The sequence below is a fragment of the Mustelus asterias genome, chromosome 1 (assembly GCF_964213995.1).
Source record: "Mustelus asterias chromosome 1, sMusAst1.hap1.1, whole genome shotgun sequence".
Lineage (NCBI taxonomy): Eukaryota > Metazoa > Chordata > Chondrichthyes > Carcharhiniformes > Triakidae > Mustelus > Mustelus asterias.
The window spans coordinates 126,747,154-126,768,985 of record NC_135801.1 but is presented as its reverse complement, the minus strand read 5'-3'; the positions used below and the strand labels follow the sequence as shown (position 1 = coordinate 126,768,985).

The 21,832-nt window shown below is 43.3% G+C and overlaps 1 protein-coding gene across 11 annotated transcripts in view; it reads left to right on the top strand.

The window, feature by feature from the left end:
- The window catches only part of ipo11 (importin 11), a 548,937-nt gene that overhangs the window by 9,511 nt on the left and 517,594 nt on the right, over nucleotides 1–21,832 (top strand). Inside the window, exons 2-3 of one of the 11 annotated variants that reach the window (XM_078218419.1) lie at nucleotides 7,771–8,009; nucleotides 8,786–8,961. The exons of 8 other annotated variants lie outside the window; for them this stretch is intronic. The gene's annotated coding sequence lies outside the window, so the exon portion shown is untranslated. Of the gene's footprint in view, nucleotides 1–7,770; nucleotides 8,962–21,832 lie in introns of those variants that run through there. 2 more of the 11 variants (XM_078218361.1, XM_078218352.1) reach the window with 2 other exon arrangements.

Below are 21,832 nucleotides of genomic sequence, written 5' to 3'. Positions count from 1 at the left end.
CCTCCCCCTCCCCCACATCTTCATCTGTCACAGTTTACCCTCTCATTTTAGTTTCTCAGCCGTTTGGTCATTCACACCCTTTATTCTTTCTGTGGACTGCCATTAGCAGCCTTTTCCCCTGGTTTCTGTGGCTATGACTCATCTTTCATTCCCTCACCTTACAGTATAAATATCTCCCACTTTCTATGCCTTTTAGCTTTGACAAAGGGTCATCTGGACTCAACGTCAGCTCTTTTCTCTCCTTACAGATGCTGCCAAACCTGCTGAGATTTTCCAGCATTTTCTCTTACCGCTTACATTAACACTGTAATTAAGTTACTGTGAAAATCTCCTAGTTGCCACACTTTGGTGCCTGTTTGGGTACACTAAGGGAGAATTTAGCATGGCCAATGCACCTAACCACACGCCTTTTGGACTGTGGGAGGAAACCCACGCAGAGATAGGGAGAACATGGGTTTAAAAAAACCTGGATAATTTGTCCAGCGAGAGGACTCTCCAGGGTATCCCATACCCTGGAAATCAGTTTGGGGATTGGAATTTAGATTGGAAAGGAAAAAGAAAGCATTCAATTTGGATCCAAGAATCACTTTGGACTGGTTCCTGGAGAATAAGGTGTCTACTTGAGGGACAGGGTAGAAGGAGATTTTTGGTTGTTTTAAATGTTAAATGGGGAGTTTTTTTCTGTGGCTTGGAGTATAAGTTGCCTACTGAAATAGTATTCAGTCAGTGTTGCTTTTAGTTTGTGCTACATTCAAGTCTTAACTTGAAATCTTGTCGTGTGATCCTTTCAGCAATTCAGTGAAAGTTTGAATTTCTTTTTAAAAGCTGCCAGTATCTATGGGGATTGTAACACCAGACAGAGGAAAAGCCTCAAGCAAGAACTGCATAATTGTAATAACAGCACAATATGGTAGAGATATTCACTCTACTGAGTAACCCCTTGTTATTTAGATGGTGGTCAGGTGAGCTGCTGCCTTGTACCACAGGAGTCCATGTGGTGTAGGTAAACCCAGTGCTTTTAGACAGAGAGTTGCTGGATATGACCCAAAGAACGTGAAAGAAAGGTGATAACATTCTAAGTCAAGATGATTGTGACTTGGGAGTGGTGGCACAAGTTGCTGTTCTGCTAGTAGAATCAGAAGGTGCTGTCGAAGAAGCCTTGATGAGTTGCTGAAATGCATGTGTCGATGGTACACACTATTGCCACTGTTCTGGCGGTGGAGGGAGTAAGTGTTTAAGGTGGAGGAGGGAGTGAATACTCAAGGTGCTGCCAATCAAGCGGGCAGCTTTGGCCTGGATGGTGTCAAACTTCTTGACTGTTGTTGGACTCATCCAGGCAGGTGATGAGTATTGCATCACACTTCCTGACTTGTGCCTTGTAGATGACATAAAATTGTTACCCCCAACCCATGATAGTTTAAGACCATAAGACCATAAGACATAGGAGCGGAAGTAAGGCCATTCGGCCCATCGAGTCCACTCCACCATTCAATCATGGTTGATTTCAACTCCATTTACCCGCTCTCTCCCCATAGCCCTTAATTATGCAAATGTAAATCCTGAATGAGTTGTTCTGAATGCGAACCATCAGATGCTGTGAACAGCAACTGGCACTGATGATATTCTGTCAGCCCTGCTGCTTTGGCAGATAATTGATTTTTTTAAAGCTGTTTCTTTGATGATTCATACTTCATGATCCATTAAATGCTGTCATTTGGACCTGCTAATTCAAAATGCAGGTTTGAACCAGTGAATTTAAAACATTGGTTTATTTGCATCAATAATTGTATTTGAGATGCAAAATATTCATGGTTTTTCCTATTCCTTTTATCATATCAACCATACTGAATCCTTTGGCATCATTCTACAATCTTGCCAATGATTTTAGTGGGAAGTGGAACTATGATGTTTAGCTGCTCAGCCTTATTGGCTGAGGGGAAACATCCTCTCAGCATTTACTCTGTCAAGCCTCTTTAGAATCCTATATGTTTCAATGAGACCATCTCTCATTTTTCTAATATCCAATGAGTAGAATCATAACCTGTTTAAGCTTTCCTCATAAGACAATCCTTTATACCGGGATTATCCTGGTGAACCTTCTCTGAACTGCCTCCAATGAAATATCTTTCCTTAAATAAGGGGACCAAAACTGCTCACATTACTCCAGGTGTGATCTCACTAATACCTTGTATGGTTGCAGCCAGTCTTCCCTACTCATATATTCCAACCCGTTGAAATAAGGACCAACATTCCATTTGCCTTTTCTGATATGTGCTGCACCTGTGTGTTAGCTTTCTGTTCTTCGTGCACAAGTACCCCCACGTCCCTTTGTGTTTCTACAGTTTTTCTCCATTTAAATAATACTCTGTTAGAACCATAGAAATGGTAGAGTGTAGATGGGGGCTGTTTGGCCCATCTTGTCCATGCTGACCCAAAGACACCCAAGTGCCCTTTCTAATCCCATTTTCCTGCATATGGCCCATAGCCCTGCCGCTTACAGCACATAAGGTACAGATCCAGGTACATTTAAAATGAGTTTGGGTTCTCTGTCTCCATCACCAACTCGGGCAGTGAATTCCAGATACTGAGCACCCTCTGCATAAAGACGTTTTTCCTCATGTCCCATCTAATCCTTCTGCCACTTAGTTTGAATCTATGACTCCTGGTTTTTGAACTCTCTGCCAAGGAAAACAGGTTTCTCTTGTCTACTGTATCTCTACCCCTCACAATTTGGTATACCTCAATCATGTCACCCCTCAGCCTTCTCTGTTCCAAGGAAAACAACCCCAGCCTCTCCAATCTCTCCTCATAGCTACAATTCTCCAACTCTGCCAACACTCTAGTAAATCTTCTCTGCAATCTCTCCCAAGCAATTACGTCCTTCTTGTAATGTGGTGACCAGAATTGCATACAACATTCCAGTTGTGACCTCACCAGTGTCTTACACAGTTTCATCATCATTATATCCCTACTTTTGTATTCTATACCCCTGCCAATGAAGGGGTGCATCACATATGCTTTCTTAACAACCTTATCTACCTGTGCTGCTATCTTTAGGGACCTGTGCACTTGCACGCCAAGATCTCTCATTTTATCCACCGCTCTCATTATATTCCCATTTATTGTGTATTCTGTTTTACTGTTTGACCTCCCTAAATGCATCACCTCACATTTATCAGAGTTGAGCTCCATCTGCCACTTTCTTGCCCACTCCACCAACCCATCTATATCATTTTGGAGCTTGCAGCTATCCTCTACACTACGCACTATGCAGTCAGTTTGTGTGGTGTCTGTAAATTTCCCAATCGTGCCCTCACGTTCAAGTCCATAACATTAATATAAAAAAAAGAACAGGGGACCCATCACTAGGTTCTGTGGAACACCACTTGAAACAGCTTTACATTCGCAAGGGCAGCCATCGACCATTACTCTTGTTTCCATATCCACATTCGCTGTTTCCTGCCCATTAGCCAATTCCCTATCCATGCCGATGTACTACCTCCACCACCATCGGCTCTTATGACGTAACCTTTTGTGAAGTACCTTGTCAAATGCCTTGTGGAAGTCCAAATACAACACATCTGCTGGTTCCTTCTATCCACTCTGGTTGAGACTTCCTCAAAAAACTCACATAAATTAGTCAGACACAATTTCCTTTTTATGAAGCCATGCTGACTGCATGATTTCCCAAATGTGCTGCTATTACTTAACAATTGATTCCAACATTTTTCCAACAATAGATGTTAGGCTAATTGGCTTATTTGCCTCCCTCCCTTTTTGAATAGGGAGCAAAGATAAATCTCAGTGCAGAAGTTGGATTATAAGAAAGGGATCAACCATGGTTAACCGAGGAAGTCAAGGATAGTATTAAACTGAAAAAAATGTACAATATGGCAAAGATTAGTGGTAAGCCAGAGGATTGGGAATGGCCTGCTCCTTCCATTTTCTATGTATGTATATGAAGGGCAGAGCAGGCTTGATGGACCGAGTGGCCTATTTCTGCTCCTATGTCTTATGGTCTTACAGTTAAATATCAGCTCCAATTTTATATGGGAACTATAATGTGTCCAGCACAAAAGGAGATCATTCAGCTCATTGTGCCTCTATCAACAATGATTAGTTTTGATTGGCTCCAGTTATTGTCAAATATTTTTGTGCAATTTCATGAAATATGAGAAATAATTTGCGATGTCATTCATGGTATGAAATCTCGTGTGAGATTGTAGAAATCCTGATTTGTATAAATTTGGGCAGCACTTTCTTAATTCTTAATGGATGCACAACTGGTCATATATAATTTTAATTATGTTGCCTATTAAGGACTTTTGGTTTGATTTATTATTGTCACATGTATTAACATACAGTGAAAAGTATTGTTTCTTGCGCGCTATACAGACAAAGCATACCATTCATAGAGAAGGAAACGAGAGAGCGCAGAATGTAGTGTTACAGTCATAGCTAGGGTTTAGAGAAAGATCAACTTAATGCAAGGTAAGTCCATTCAAAAGTCTGACGGCAGCAGAGAAGAAGTTGTTCTTAAGTCGGTTGGTACGTGACCTCAGACTTTTGTATCTTTTTCCTGAAGGAAGAAGGTGGAAGAGAGAATGTCTGGGGTGCGTGAGGTCCTTCATTATGCTGGCTGCTTTGTCGAGGCAGTGGGAAGTGTAGACAGAGTCAATTTATGGGAGGCTGGTTTGCGTGATGGATTGGGCTACATTCATGACCTTTGTAATTCTTGCGGTTTTGGGCATGGCAGGAGCCATACCAAGCTGTGATAAAACCAGAAAGAATGCTTTCTATGGTGCATCTGTAAAACTTGGTGAGAGTCGTAGCTGACATGCCAAATTTCCTTAGTCTTCTGAGAAAGTAGAGGCATTGGTGGGCTTTCTTAACTGTAGTGTCGGCTTGGGGGGAACCGGGACACGTTGTTGGTGATCTGGACACCTAAAAACTTGAAGCTCTTGACCCTTCCTACTTCGTTCCCGTTGATGTAGACAGGGGCATGTTCTCCTTTACGCTTCCTGAAGTCGGTGACAATCTCCTTGTTTTGTTGACATTGAGGGAGAGATTATTGTTGCTGCACCAGTTCACCAGATTCTCTATCTCATTCCTGTACTCTGTCTCGTCATTGTTTGAGATCCGACCCACTACGGTGGTGTCGTCAGCAAACTTGAAAATCAAGTTGGAGGGGAATTTGGCCGCACAGTCATAGGTGTATAAAGAGTATAGTTGGGGGCTGAGAATACAGCCTCGTGGGGCACCGGTGTTGAGGATGATCATGGAGGAGGTGTTGTTACCTATCCTTACTGATTGTGGTCTGTGAGTTAGGAAATTCAGGATCCAGTCGCAGAGGGAGGTGCCAAGGCCCAGGCCATTGAGTTTGGAGATGAGTTTTGTGGGAATAATAGTGTTGAAGGCTGAGCTGTAGTCAATAAATAGGAGTCTGACATGGATGTCCTTGTTATCTAGGTGTTCCAGGGTTGAGTGCAGGGCCAGGGAAATGGCATCTGCTGTGGACCTGTTGTGGTGGTAAGCAAAGTATAGTGGTTCCAGGTAGTCCAGGAGGCTGGAATTGATTCGTGCCATGACTAACCTTTCGAAGCACTTCATAATGATGGATGTCAGAACCACCGGCCAATAGTCATTAAGGCACGCTGCTTGGTTTTTCATAGGTACCGGGGTGATGGTCGTCTTCTTGAAGCAGATAGGGACTTCAGATTATTGTAAAGAGAGATTGAAGATGTCTGTGAACATCTGGAGATATTTGAGGGGTGAAAGTTAATTGCCTCATTACCGATGCTGTTAAGGAAATGAACTTGCAGGAAGCTTTAGATAAAGTTATACACTTTTAAAACTTCATCCCACTTCCTTGCCCCACCAGTCTTTTGGTTGAATCTACCATCTTCTGTGCATAGATTTGTGACTACAGGAGCAAGTAAAGGGCCCTGTCCTGGATGCATCTATTACAATATATTAATTTGTTTTTGTACATTGAGAACTGATTTAAGGCTAGTGATTTCCTGGTATGTGAAGGGTCTCTGCTTTATGAGTCTTTGTGACAATTCAAGGTTTTGTAAAAGTTCTTTCAGGACTTAGATTTTAATAGTGCAGGGTTATGATATACACTTGAATGAACTGTATTCTCGATCAGGCTTAAAGCCTTGGTGTGTTTGACAGCTGATAGACATTAACTAAATGTGATTCTTGATGTGGCTTCTAGATTTCCCTGTGTAGATAATCCATCCTACACACTGTCAGGTCAGATTATCTGGAGATATTCGAGGGGTGAAAGCTAATAGCTTCATTACCAATGCTGTTAAGGAAATGAATTATTTGGATATTCGCATATGGAAAACTATCCATCTTAGAGGGATGAAGTTGTGAGTAATGGAGATGTAAATAAAATTCTGCTACACCGTAATATTTAGTCAATCTGTTGCTAATATTTTTCAAATTACTTTGTTTAGTAAAAGTTACTTAACTGCTGCCTTTGTATGTATAGCTTGGAACTGATGGTAATGAGAACATTTAATGAGCTTTTCTCAGTGAATTCATTGGTTTTGGCTAATAAGATTATTGGCATTCCTGTTAGTTTCTGTCAGGTAATATGATTGGATAGTGGGCAGCTGATGAGGGAAAATGTGCAAAGAATGAGGCTTGTCTAAAATGAAAGCAGGAATACATATTTCTCTAGGATAACAAGGTGGTTGCCAGGATACTAGAGATTAAAATTTGATAAAGAGGGAAGTACTAAAAAGGTTGGCAATGCTTTGTGATTGGCTTGAATCTTCCAATATAGGAAGTGGCGAATGACTTGGCTTAATTCACTGTGTGTAGCACTTAAGTAGACCCCTCCCCCTGACTTTGTCCCAAACATCCAGAGAACCCTCATCTGGTTCTCCTGGGACAACAGACTGCATTGGGTCTCTGCTGAGGTTCTGCATCTCCCGCTTGGGGTGGGCGGTCAGGCGCTGGTGTGCCTTTGCACCCAGGTGGTGACCTTCCGCCTCCAGACTCTGCAGAGATACCTTTACTTCGAGCCTCCTCCATGATGGTGTACCCTGGCGACGTATTTCTTCCACCAGTTGCACGGGCTGAATTATGACGTGCAGCTCCTATACGTAAATCTTCGGACTTCCTTGCAGGCGTAGACCTGTCTTTTACCAAAACCTTCTCAAACTCTGGAACATGGACGCCTTGCGATGTAGCTCTTCCCCGTTAGGAGTAGCAGCTATCATGCGAGAGCCACTGCTCAGGAATCCGCTTCTCTAACCATATAACTTCAGGTGGCTGGCGGAGAGGAGGGCCGTGGACGCTGGGATGACAAGGATCGGGCACGTGCTGGGTGGCGGAGGAGTGGGATGGATGAACCCCCACAAGCTGGCTGAGTGCGCGGGGGTGGCCGTCCAGCATGTGGCCAAAGCCATCCAAGACCTCAGGACAGTCGTGCTCTAACTCGAGGGCACATGTGGTCTCGAGGAGACACAACTGTGTGGTGGGATCCCGCCTGAGCGGGCGGCGGAGGTCCCCAGTGGAGGTCCCTCTACGGAGGGATCTCCCCCCACTATCTTGGGGACCTGGGGTGGAGGGTGCTGTACGTAGCAGTACCGTACAATTGTAGGTTCTTCCAGTTCACGGGCTCCCAAGTGTGCCCTTTCTGCAACCTTGTGGCGTCCGTGGATCATATCTATGTTCAGTGTTATATGCTGCACAACCTTTTCAGTTTCCTTAAAAATCTTTTATTGTTGTTTTGTTTTGTTTGCACTTTAGTCCCACGCTCCTGATCTACGGGCGCCTGGTGCGAAGGGGGGCGAGGAAGGAGGAGGACCTCCACATGGACCTGCTCCTGGGCCTAGCAAGGCATCCCATCAACAGGATCAGGCAGCGGGCAATCGAGGGGGTCGTCCAACGTGACCGTCTGCCCCTCTACTGCGGCTGTATTCGCGGCCAGGTGTCCCTGGAAAGGGAGCAGGCGCCTTCCGTGCCCGCTGAGCACTGCAGGGACTGGGGTGTATTATCGACCCCTTTAATCACATTTTAATTTGATGTTTTAAGTTTCCTTTCCGCTTTGTTTTTGTTTCAGATGGTTCCCCTCCTTTTAGGGAGCTGCCCTTTTTGAGTTGTCCCTAAGTTAATTTGATTTTGTTTATTTGGTTGGTACGCTAAAGTACTTAAGTGGAAGGTTTAAACTTCCACTTGCTCATTTTACACTGCCCAGATTGCAGTACAATTCCTTACCAAAGTGGGACCAGCTGACCAGAACCACAGAGACTATTTACCCTATACTTACCTAGTTTTTTTTTTACATGGATTTGCTGAGAACTATTCCTAACAGATGTAAATAAAGCCTGCTGAAGAGCACAGCTCAAAGTACATCAGCTGGAATGTGAGAGCAGTCTAGTAGTACCCACACATCTCTCTGTTTCAAAGCTGCGCCCAAGAAAACTCATTCTCTTTTTGACAGAGCTCAGTTCCCCTCTCCCCACCCCCTCTGGCGAATATAACATTGGCAGTGGGGAAACAATATTGCAGGAGTAAATATAACCCTTGAACAATCAAAAATTCAGAATTTAAGGGCAAATCATTTTTGACTTGATTGAGTTTTTTTATGAGGTAACAGATTGTGGATGTAGATAGTGCAGTTGATGTGTATATGACTTTCAAAAGGCACTTGCCTGTTAGCAAAATTGAAGTTTGATGGATAAAAGAGATAGTGGCAGCATGGATTCAGGATTCATTGTTTAAGGAATGGAAAACAGCGTTGTGTTGATTGGCTTTATTTCAGATTGGAAGGAGGTATTGCGCAAAGTTCCTAAGTACTAGGCTGTTAATACAAAGAACAAAGAACAGTACAGCACAGGAAACAGGCCCTTCAGCCCTCCAAGCCTGTGCCACTCCTTGGTCCAACTAGACCAATCGTTTGTATCCCTCCATTCCCAGGCTGCTCATGTGACTATCCAGGTAAGTCTTAATACATATTGATAATTGGATTTGGGTTCTAAGGGCATAATGTTGAAATTTGGAGATGATGTAACTTGAAAGTATAGTAAACTGTGAGAAAGATAGTAATAGACGTCAAGAGCATGAACAACATAGTGGGAGGGATTGATGAACATTTAACAGATGGAATTCAATGCAGAAAAATCTGGTTTTGATTGAAAGAAAAAGGAAAGACAATACAACCTAAATGATGAATTTCGAAAGAGATGGAAGAGGAGACCATGGGTGTTTGTGCTTAATCTTTGATGGTGACAGGGCAGTTTAATAAAACTGGGATCCTGGAATTTACAAATTGAGGCATTGATTACAAAATCCAGCATAAACTTGCATTAAAGAAGATAGTTCGGTCACTGCTGGCATATCATGTCCAATTCTCAGAACCATACTTTAGCAAGTGAATGAAGACATTGGTAAGACTACAGAGGGGATTTATTGGAATGGTTCCAGGGATGAGGGATTACATTTGTGTGGATAGTCTGGGTGAAGCTGGAGTTTTCCTTGGTGCAGAAAAGGCTCAGTGAAGATTTTGAAAGAGCTGTTTAGGCCATGTGGGGTTTGGATAGAGCAAATAATGTAAAACTGTTTCCAGTTGCAGAAAGGGGCAGATTTAATACGATTGACGAAAGAAGCGGAGGTAACATGAGGAAAAACTCTTTTATGCAATGGGCAGTTAGAATTTAAATAGTGGTTGTGGATTCAATAGCTTTCAAGAGGGGAATTGAATAAATCCTTGAACAAACAAAAGGACAAAAGCTGTGGACAGTAGGAAAGTATCAATGGTGGGCAGAAAAGCGGGGAATTAAATTCAACCTTGTGAACTGCAAACAAAACAAGGGAATACACAATAAATGGAAGGATACAGGCAAGCAGAGGGTCCATAGAGATTCAGGAATACTAATGTTGTTGAATGTCAAGGAAGATGGTTGGACTGTCTTGTTAGAGATAGTGTTATGGACAGGGGAGAAAGGCCAGCTGAGCTCCTTTAATTTTCCTTGCCACCTGTTTGTAACCAGAGGTGTTTTAACTGTGAAATAGTCTGTGGCATGTTTCTTCAAACCCCCTGTTTTGTGAAGTCAATTTTAAAGTGACTTGCAGCAAACTCTCTTTATGGTTGAATCGGATGTATTGTTAATTCATACATTCAAAACTGGGGGATGATCTTCACAAATACATATACACAAGCAAACAAGAAGGAGGTAAGAAAGAAAATAGTTTTACAAGTAGGAATAACAAAACAAAAAATGACCAAAGACAGAGTAATTAATTCATGTGAATGTTAGTGTCCTGAATATCAGAGTCCTACATTAACTCCTACATGAGCCCTTCCTGTAGGAGTTAAAAGTTCAAGTGCGTTTGACTAGCTGAGGCCAGGAGTTGAGAATTCATTCAAAGTACACAGCCTTGGTTTGCTTGATTTAAACAGTTTATGATCCCTTTCATGTCTTATGGACATGACATTCCTTCTGCCTACTGGGAAAAACGAATTCTGTTTTTTTTAAGGAGTAAAGAGATATTCTTTCATTCACACTTGAAAGTCAAACACACAGCTAGCAGGTGCACTCAGCTCCCTGCTGGGGTCTCAGAGTTTAAACTCTGGTTACGGTGTCAACGATGACATTGTTCTTTCTCTCAATGTGGTAGTTTTTAGGTTGTGATGTGGAGATGTCGGCGTTGGACTGGGGTAAACACAGTAAAAGAGTTTTAACAACACCAGGTTGAAGTCCGTAACAGGTTTATTTGGTAGCAAATGCCATTAGCTTTCGGAGCGCTGCTCCTTCGTCAGATGGAGTGGATATCTTGCTCTCAAACAGGGCATACAGAGACACAAAATCAAGTTACAGAATACTGATTAGAATGTGAATCTTTACAGCTGATCAGGTCTTAAAGATACAGAAATGTTTGTAACAGACAAAGTTACAGGGTTGCAAGAGAAAATTCCAGTGGAACAACCTGGCATTTGTCACTTTGAACTTTTCTAGAAATTTCCAAGGGCGGTCTGTGAATACTGAGGTCTCTTGGTGCCATGGTGAACATTGAATTCAAAATACTGGAGAACTAGAAGGAGACCCAGATTTTCTTCCTTGACCGTGGAGTACCTTTACTGGTGTTCATTGAGCATTTTGGAAAAATAGCCAATTGGAAGCTTTATCCCAGAATCATCATCCTGTTGTAGGATAGCTCTTACCCCTACATCACTGGCATTAATGCCAGTCTAAAAGGTTTACTAAATCTGGGGTAGCTAGTACGGGCTCATTTACGAAGGTGGCTTTCAATTTTGTAAAAGCCTCTTGGTGCGCTCCTGTACACACCGCTTTTTGAGTTTCTTTTTAGTGCATTTATTCATGGGGAGGCGGGGGTGCTAAAGTTCGGGACAACTTTTGGTAGAAACCATACATTTCTAGAAAACACTTGATTTCCCTCTGGTTTTTGTGAGTAAGGAAATTGACTAACGCACATTCCTTGGCTTTGTAAGGTAGCATGATTCCCAGTCCTACTATGTGTCCCAGATCAATCACCTTGTCCTTTGTGAAGCCGCTTTTTGCCAAGTTCACTACAAGGTTTGCCCTTGTCAAATCCTGGAACACTGCCTTCAGGTGCTCTAATTGGTCACCCCAGGTGTCACTGTAACTGTAAGTCATTTAGATACACTACACAACTGCTGACTCCAGCTGTTATCTGGTTTTTCGACCTCTGAAAGGTTGCTAAGCATTTTTAAGGCCATAGGCCATGACCTGACATTGGAATAGGCCATCCGGGGTGACGAGGGCTGAGATTTCTCATGCCCTGGGGGTCATGGGGACTTGCCAGTACCCTTTTAAAAGGTTGATTTTGCTGAGGGAGGAAACATTTTGTCCATACTATCCTCAAGGCGTAGGATTGGGTAGGAGTTTGCTCTGGTTGCTGCATTTACTTTCTAGTAGTCAATGCAGAGCCATTTTGATCCATCAGACTTTGGGACCAGTACAATGGGGTATCTCCAACTACTATGGCTAGGCTCAATTGTAAAATCATTTATGGCATAAAGTGGATTTCCTGCCTGAACTGAGCCAGGCCAGCTGGTAGGAGTTTTGTTTTATCAGTGGGGTGTATCTCACCTCCATGACTGTTGGGATGTGACACCCTGGCTGATCCCTATAGATTTCATTCAATTTTCCAAGCAGAGTGCCGCATCTTCCCGCTGCTGTTTGGTCAGGTGTGTTAACTGAACATTTAAGTCTTGCAACACTGCTGTTTGCCAGCCTAGCAGCCTCCTTCCTTCCTCAGTTCCCCGGCTGCCCTTAGATATTTTCATTCTCTGGCAATCACCCACATGGACTGGACTCTCGGCTGGAATATTTATTGAACAGGTTAAGATGGTATAACCCCGGTGCTTTTTCCTCCCATCAGGTGTGGATTAGGTAATTGACTTAGCTGATCCTTTTGACCACTCAGTACAGGCCTGGCTTGGAAAGCGTCAGTGGGTAGGGGCAGCAGAACTAGGGACTGAGGCCTGTCTGCTTGTTTTTCCATGGGTTTGCTGGGAAACCTTTACACGCCCCTTGGCCACCCAGCAGGCATTAAAGAGCTGTTCCCAGAAGGTGGAAATATGCTCCAAAGTGGAGGTGTCCTCCTTGGAATTCCCTCAAACCTGACAAGAATGGCAAGTTTTGCAGTAATTGGCCACATTGGACCAGAGATGAGGCCAATAAAAATGCTTGCTAATACAGGTTAAGATGGTTTCAGGTCCTCATATGTCCAACCATCAGGATAGCATGTGCACTACGAGTGCGTGTGCTTGTGGGAAGGTTCCTATATTCACTGGACCTGAGTCTAGGTTGCAATATAGAGGGACCCGATGAGGAGGACAGGCATGTATTGTCCTCCCACGCTACTGATCAGTGTCTTGGCTTTCGAGGGGGGGAGGACTTGGGGGAAGTGGGGTTGTTCTCCAGCAGTTCTCTTTTCAGGCTTGGGTAAGGCTTCTTTGACCCTTATTTGTGACTTCCTTTCTGGGTGCAGCTCCCTTCCTATTGGGTTCTCCCTTCTTATCTTTCCAAGGGTTTTGGGTGTGGATTGGAAAGGGTCTGCCTGAGTTGCCAGGCTGATGAGTGAGGTCTGTCTACTGTGACGGCTACATCCTGGGCTGTGAGAACTTACTGCTGCTCCAAGTGCATTCTGAGGTTGAAGGTTAGGCAGTTTTTAAATTCCTTAAGCAATATGATATCTCATAACCCGGGAGGGTGGGAAGGGGTGTGAGGTTGTGCATTGTGATTGTGAAGGGGTGAGTGGGTGAGGTAGTGCAGTGTGATTGGAGGCGGGGTGGAGGGGGGGGGGGGGGGGGGGTTAGAAAATCAGAGTAAACATTTTTTTTTGGCTGGTGGGTGCGTGGAATGGGCTGCCAGCAACGGTGGTGGAGGCGGATTCGATAGGGTCTTTTAAGAGACTTTTAGATAAGTACATGGAACTTAGTAAGATAGAGGGTTATAGGTAAGCCTAGTAATCGCTAAGGTAGGGACATGTTCGGCACAACTTTGTGGGCTGATGGGCCTGTATTGTGCTGTAGTTTTTCTATGTTTCTATGAGACGTGGATGTTGCTGGCTAGGCCAGCATTTATTGCCCATCCTCAATTTCCCTTGGGAAGGTGGTGGTAGTAAGCTGCCTTCTTGAACTGCTGAAGTCTATGTGCTGTAGATACGCCTAAAATGCTGTTAGGAAGGGAATTCTAGTACTTGAACCCAATGATAGTGAAGAAATGGCAATATCGTTCCAATTCAGGATGGTTATATTGCTTGGAGGGGGACTTGATGTCCCAATGCATCTACAACCCATGTCATTCTAGTGGTAGAAGTCCGGGATTTGGAAGGTGCTGTTGAAGGAGCCTTGATGAGTTGGTGTAGTGTATCTTGTAGATTATACAGTGCTGTCATGGTGCATTGGTGATGGAGGGAGTGAATGTTTAAGGTGGTGGGTGGAGTGTGAATCAAGAGGGCTGCTTTGTCCTGGATGGTCTCAAGCTGTTGGAGGTGCACTCATCCAGGCAAGTGGAGAGTATTCCATCGCATGCCTAACTGCTTTGTATATTGTGGACAGGCTTTGGGGAGTCAGGTGATGAGTAACTCACTGCAGGATTCCTAGCCTCTGATCTGCTCTTTTAGCCACAGTTTTATATGGCTGGTGCAGTTCAGTTTCTGGTCAGTGATAACCCCATTAATGTTCATAGTATGGTGGGGTGAAATTCAATGATGATAATACCACTGAACATCAAGGGGAGATGGTTAGATTCTCTTTTTGGAGATGACCATTGCCTGACACCTATGTGAGTGAGAAACTTGGGTCAGAAATAACTGTGCTACACTTAAATAAGGGTAATTATAGAGGAATGAAGGCAGAGTTGGCTGGAGTGGACTGCGAAAGGAGTTTGGCAGGAAAGATGATTGATCAGCAATGGCAGACATTTGTGGGAAAGATTAGTGGTAAGACAGAGGATTTGATTTGTTGTTGTCAGATGTATTAACATAGTGAAAAGTATTGTTTCTTGCGCGCTATACAGACAAAGCATACTGTTCTATGATTTCTATGGGTGGAGTGTGAATCAAGAGGGCTGCTTTGTCCTGGTTGGTCTCGAGCTGTTGGAGGTGCACTCATCCAGGCAAGTGGAGAGTATTCCATCGCATGCTTAACTGCTTTGTATATTGTGGACAGGCTTTGGGGAGTCAGGTGATGAGTAACTCACTGCAGGATTCCTAGCCTCTGATCTGCTCTTTTAGCCACAGTTTTATATGGCTTTTGGATAAGACTTACGATAATACTTACGATTGGATAATTCTACGATATTTCTATGATTTCTATGATTTCACAGAGAAGGAAACGAGAGTGTGCAGAATGTAGTGTTACAGTCATAGCTGGGCTGTAGAGAAAGCTCAACTTGATGCTAGGTAAGTCCATTCAAAAGTCTGACAGCAGCAGGGAAGAAGCTGTTCTTGAGTTAGTTCGTACGTGACCTCAGAGATTTGTATCTTTTTCCCGAAGGAAGAAGTTGGAAGAGGGAATGTCCGTGGTGATTGGGGTCCTTAATTATGCTGGCTGCTTTGCCGAGGCAGCGGGAAGTGTAGACAGAGTCAATGGATGGGAGGCTGGTTTGCGTGATGGATTGGGCTACATTCACGATCTTTTGTAGTTCTTTGCAGACTTGGGCAGAGCAGAAGCCATACCAAGCTGTGATACAAGCAGAAAGAATACTTTCTATGGTGCATCTGTAAAAGTTGGTGAGAGTCGTAGCTGACATGCCAAATTTCCTTAGTCTTCTTGGGATTGGAAAAGTTTAAAAAAAGACAAAAACTAACCAAAAAATTAGAGAAAGAGAAGATAAACTATGTGGCTAAATTCGCAAGTGATGTAAGAATGGAAAGTAAGAGCTTTAAATATATATTTTTTAAAAAGGCCAAAGTATGAGACCTAGGAAATAATAATGGGGAATCAGGAAGTGGTAGAGAGTTAAACAAATATTTTGCATCAGCCTTCATGGTGGAAGGCACTAATAACATTCCAAAAATATTAAAGCAAAGAGTGGGGGAGAGAATAAATACAATAACAGTGACTAGAGGAAAAAGTACTAGTGAAACTGATGGGGCTAAAGACCTATAAGTCCCCTGGACCTAATGGATTGCGACCCAAGATATTAAAGGAAGTAGCTACAGAGATAGTGGATGCACTGGGAGTAATCTTCCAAGCGTCCTTGAATTCTGAAAAAGTCCCTGTGGATTCAAAAACTGTAGTAAGAAGTCTCAACAGTAGGTTAAAATCCAACAGGCTTATTTGGTAGCACAAGAAAGGTAGACTTGTGCTACAAATAAGCCTATAGAATCCTACAGTGCAGAAAGAGGCCATTCGGCCCATCGAGTCTGCACCAACCACAATCCCACCCAGGCCCTGTCCACATATCCCTACATATTTACCCATTAACCCATGCATCCCGGGACACTAAGGGGCAATTTAGAATGGCTAATCTTTGGACTGTGGGAGGAAACCGGAGCACCCGGAGGAAACTCATGCAGACACAGGGAGAATGTGCAAACTCCACACAGACAGCGACCCGAGCCAGGATTCGAACCCAGGTCCCTGAAGCTGTGAAGCAGCAGTGCTAACCACTGTGCTACCCTGCCGCTCTGTTCGACTTTAACCTGGTGTTGTGAGACTTCTTACTGTGCTTACCCCATCTCCACATCGTGATTCAAAAACTGCCAATGTAACACCTTTATTCAAAAAAGCAGAGAGATAAAGAACAAATAACTATAGGTCAGTTCACTTCTGTCATTCGGAAAATGTTATGATCTTATGAAGGGTGTAATAGCAGAGCATTTAGAACTGCATAATATAATAAAGCAGAGTCAGCGTGGCTTCATGAAGGAGAAATCATGCCTGACAAATTTATTAGAATTCTTTGATGTGGTAATGAACAGGATAGATAAAGGGCAGCCAGTACATGTAATATACTTGGATTTCCAACATGGACTTCGATAAAGTACGACACAAAACACTAAAAATAAGAGCCCATGGTGTTGGGGGTAGTATATTAACATGGATAGAGGATTGGCTAACTCGGTAAAGAAGCCAGCAAAATTAAGGACCCCACGCACCCCGAACATTCTCTCTTCCACCTTCTTCCTTCGGGAAAAAGATACAAAAGTCTGAGTTCACGTAGCAACTGACTCAAGAACAGCTTCTTCCCTGCTGCTGTCAGACTTTTGAATGGACTTATCTTGCATTAAGTTGATTTTTCTCTACACCCTAGATTGTAACACTACATTCTGTACTCTCTCGTTTCCTTCTCTATGAATGGCATGTTTTGTCTGTATAGTGCACAAGAAACAATACTTTTCACTATATGTTAAGACATGTGACAATAATAAATCAAATCAAAAGATAGAAGCCAGAGAGTTGGAATAAGCGATGCATTTTCAGCGTGGTAACCTGTAAGTAGAGGAGTGCTACAGGGATCTGTGCTGGAGCTACAATTATTTACAACATATATTAATAACTTGGATGAGGGAAGTGAATGTACTATTGCAAAGTTTGCAAATGACACAAAAATAGGTAGGAAGGCAAGTGGTGAGGATGTGCAGAGTCTACAGAGGGATATGGACATGTTGGGTGAGTGGGCAAAAACTTGGCATACAGAATATAATGTAGGAAAATTTGAAGTTATGCACTGTTAGGAAGAAAATAGGAACTGAGTATTTAAATAGAGAAAGACTGTAGAATTTAAAAAGCGTTTGGATAAGTATATGGATGGGAAAGGATTAGAGGGATATGGGCCAAACGCAGGCAATTGGGACTAGCTGGGAGGGCATAGTCGGTTGGGCCAAAGGGCCTATTACCATGCTGTATTATTCTATGACTCTAAAACTGTAGAACAGGGGTTTGGGGGTCCTTGTGCATAAATCACAAAAAGCTAGGCTGCAAGTTCAGCAGATAATACGAAAGGCAGATGGAATGTTGGCCTTTATTTCAAAGGGAATGGAATAGAAAATAGGGAAGTCTTGCTAAAACTATACAAGGCAGTAAGACCACATTTGGAATACTGTGAGCAGTTTGGACCTCTGATATAATGAAAGATATAGTGGCATTGGAGGTGGGCTAGAGAAGGGCATAATCTCAGAATGAGGGGTTGCTCATTTATAACAGGTGAGGAGGAATTTCTTCTCTCAGAAGGTAGTGAATCTTTGTGGAATTCTTTACCGCAGGGAGCTGTGGAGGCTGAGTCATTCAGAATGTTCAAGGCTGAGATAGACATTTAATGATGTGGAGATGCCGGCGTTGGACTGGGGTAAACACAGTAAGAAGTTTAACAACACCAGGTTAAAGTCCAACAGGTTTATTTGGTAGCAATTGGCTTTTGCTACCAAATAAACCTGTTGGACTTTAACCTGGTGTTGTTAAACTTCTTACTGTATAGACATTTAAACCAGTAAAGGAGTCAAGGATTACGGGGATAAGGCGGGAAAGTGGAGTTGAGGATTGTATCAGATCACTTATGATCTCATTGAATGGCAGAGCACACTTGATGGATCAAATGGCCTACTTCTGCTCCTAGTTCTTATGCTGCAGGTGTCATTTGCCTTGATGTTGTCCAGGCCTTGCTGCATTTGGACATGGGCTGCTTCAGTATCTGAGGAGTCCCAAATGATGCTGAGTATTGTGCAATCATCAATGAATATCCCCACTTCTGACCTTATGATGGAGGGAAAGTTATTAATGAAGCAGCTGAGAATGTTTGGGTCAAAGCAACTATCCTTGAGGATTTCCTGTAGTGATGTCCCTGGACTGATTGACCTCCAACAACCACAACCAAGTTCTTTGTGCTGGACATGACTAACCATCAGAGAATTTCTCCCTGATTCCTGTTGACTTTGTTTTGCTACCACTCCTTAATGCCATACTCTGGTCAAATGCTGCCCAGATGCTAAGGGCAGTCACTCTCACCTAACCTCTTGAGCTCAGTGCTTTTGTCTATGTTTGAACCAATGTTATAATCTGTGTAATTTATTAGATTTATTGAGGGAAATAACGATCAAGATGCATAAAGGGGAACCTGTAGATGTAGGTTTGCTTGGAATTCCAAAATGCATTTGATAAGGTGCCACATTAAAGATTATTGCTAATAAGAACTCGTGGTATGAGGTAACAGCTTGAACGAAGGATTGGTTAACTAAAGAGAGAGTTGGGATGAAGTGTACTTTTTGGGTTGGCAAGCGGTAACTAGTGGAGTGCCACAGAGATCAGTGTCGGGGGCTCAGCTAGTTACAATCTATATAGATGATTTGGAAGAAAGGGCCAAATCTAAGTTTGCTAAATTTGCTGATGGCACAAAATAGGAAGTTGTCAATAGTCTACAAGTGAGTGCGCAAAATTTTGGCAGATGGAATGTAATGTGGGAAAAAGTGGGAACTTTGGTAGGAAGAATAAAAAAGCAAGTGGGTGCTATTAGTAGATCAAGCACATGACTGAAAAGTAAAAGGAAGAAGAAATTGCTTTTCTTACCTAATGTATTTTCTATTATTATTGCATTTTATGCCACTAGATGTCACTGTGTCATCAAGTTTTGCCATCTACTGTTGTATATTTTTAAAAGGCAATATCTTTCAGGTGGTAACATACAATTTAATCTTGTACTTCAGTGACTGTTATAGATACTGTGGCTTTCTTTAATAAATGTGTTTAGCAGCTTTATTTGAACTAATTTCAAATTTCTTTTGATAAGCAACATTAAGCATATTTTGCTACATTGATGCACTTTAGGCCTAAGGAAGCTGAGTATTTTCTAAAAGTTGAGAATCTAAAAATTGTGAATGAGCAGAGTTTTACAATGGTCCATGTATGTGGTAATGGACAGGTACACAAAAGTAATAAAAATGTCGCATGGAATGTTGGTTTTATCTGAGAGGGTTGAAATACAAAGTGGTGACAATTATGCTAGAGCTGTATTAATTAATTTATTAGTGTCACAAGTAGGCTTACATTAACACTGCAATGACGCTATTGTGAAAATCCCCGAGCCGCAACGCTCCGGCTCCTGTTCAGGTACACTGAGGGAGAATTTAGCATGGCCAATGCACCTAACCAGCACATCTTTTGAACTGTGGGAAGAAACCAGAGCACCTGGTGGAAACCCATGCAGACGTGGAGCGAACGTGCAAACTACACGTAGACAGTCACCTGAGACAGGAATCAAACTCGGGTCTTTGGCACTGTGAGGGCAGCAGTGCTAACCACTATGCCACCGTGCCGCCCACATACAGAGCTCTGGTTAGACCCCATCTGATGTATTGCATTCAGCTCTGGGTACTGCACTTCAGGAAGAGTAGATTGGCCTGCAGGGGGTGCTGAGCAGATTCACAGGAATGATGCTGGGGTGAAAAAGATTAAATTAAGAAGGCAGGTTGTATTGACAAAACCTGTATTCCCTTGTGTGTAGAAGATTAAGGGATAAACAAATTGATAATTAAATCAATACCACGTGGTGCCTCGACATAGCTACACTGGCGAGTTTCTGCTCCCTGGACCTAGAATACCTGACGCTAAAATGCCACCCCTACTACCTTCTGCGGGAGTTCACCTCTGTTATCCTGACAGTGGTTTACATCCCACCCCACATGGACGTGAAGACTGCGCTGGACAAAATAATAACCACCACAAATAGCCTTGAGACGAAACATCCCGAGGCCTTATGGGGTGGGTGGGGACTTCAATCAGACCAAGCTCAAGAGTGTACTACCAAGATAGCGTCAACACGTCTCCTGTTCCACCAGAGGCCCAAGCATCCTAGACCATTGCGACACAAATATCAAAAATGCCTATTGCTCTATTGCCTGCCCACATTTTGGTAAATCAGACCACACGGCTGTGCTCCTGCTCCCAGCTTACAAGCAAAAACTGAAATGGGAGAATGCATCAAAGAAAGTCATGCATTGTTGGTCTGAGGAATCGGATGATCTACGGGACTGCTTGGAATCAGTATTTAAAAACTTTGCAACCAGCCTAAACAAGTAGGCTGACTTCGTTAAGTATGTAGAAGACTGTGTGCCAAAGAAGCAAATCCGTGTGTTTCCCAATCGGAAACCATGGATGAACAGGGATATCCACTGCCTGCTGAAGTCCAGGTTAAGGCGTTCAATTTAAGTGACCCTGACCTATACAAGAAACCCAGGTATGATCGACGGAGACCCATCAAAGATGCCAAAAGATAGTACGATCCCAGGCTAGCCACCCGGACTCCTGCCGACTATGGTAAGGTCTGCAATTCGTAACGGGCTACAAGATCAAGGCAGGTAAAATTGCCGGCTCCAAAGCATCCCTCCCCGATGAGCTCAATGCATTCTATGCCCATTTTGAGCAAGAGGTCAGTGAGAAGCCTTGGATGAACCTGTATCAGAGGTCACCGTTGTTGACATCAGAGCAACCTTCTGAAAAGTCAACCCACGGAAAGCAACTGGCCCAGATTGGGTACCTGGACGAGCACTCAGGTCTTGCGTGGACCAGCTGGCGGGGCTATTCACAGACATCTTCAACCTCTCTTTACACCAATCTGAGGTTCCTACCTGCTTCAAGAAGATGACCATCATCCCGGTACCAAAGAAAAGCCAGGCAGCGTGCCTTAATGGCTATCATCCAGTGACTCTGACATTCATCATTATGAAGTGCTTCGAAAGGTTAGTCATTGCACAAATGACTATAAATGCGGGCAATTGGGATTAGCTTAGGGGTTTTAAAAAAAAAAAAGGGCGGCATGGACATGTTGGGCCAAAGGGCCTGTTTCCATGCTGTAAACCTCTATGACTCTCTATAAATCAATTCGTGCCTCCCAGACTGCCTGGATCCACTATACTTCGCCTATCGCCGCAACAGGTCCACAGCAGACAACATCTCCCTGGCCCCGCACTCAGCCCTGGAACATCTAGATAACAAAGAACACCCATGTCAGACTCCTATTCATAGACTACAGCTCAGCCTTTAACACCATTATTTCTACGAGACTTATATCCAAACTTCATGGCCTGGGGCTTTACTCCTCCTCCTGCAACTGGATCCTAGACTTCCTAACCCACAGACCGCAGTCTCTAAGGATAGGCAATAACAACATGTCCACGATCATACTAAACACTGGTGCTTCACAAGGCTGTATCCTCAGCCCTTACTATACTCCTTGTACACCTCTGACTGTATGGCCTAATTCCCCCCCAACTCGATTTTCAAGTTTGCTGATGTCACCACTGTTGTGGGTCGGAACTCAAACAGTGATGGGATGCAGTACAAGAAAGAGATAAAGGAACTTGTGCGACAACAATAATCCCT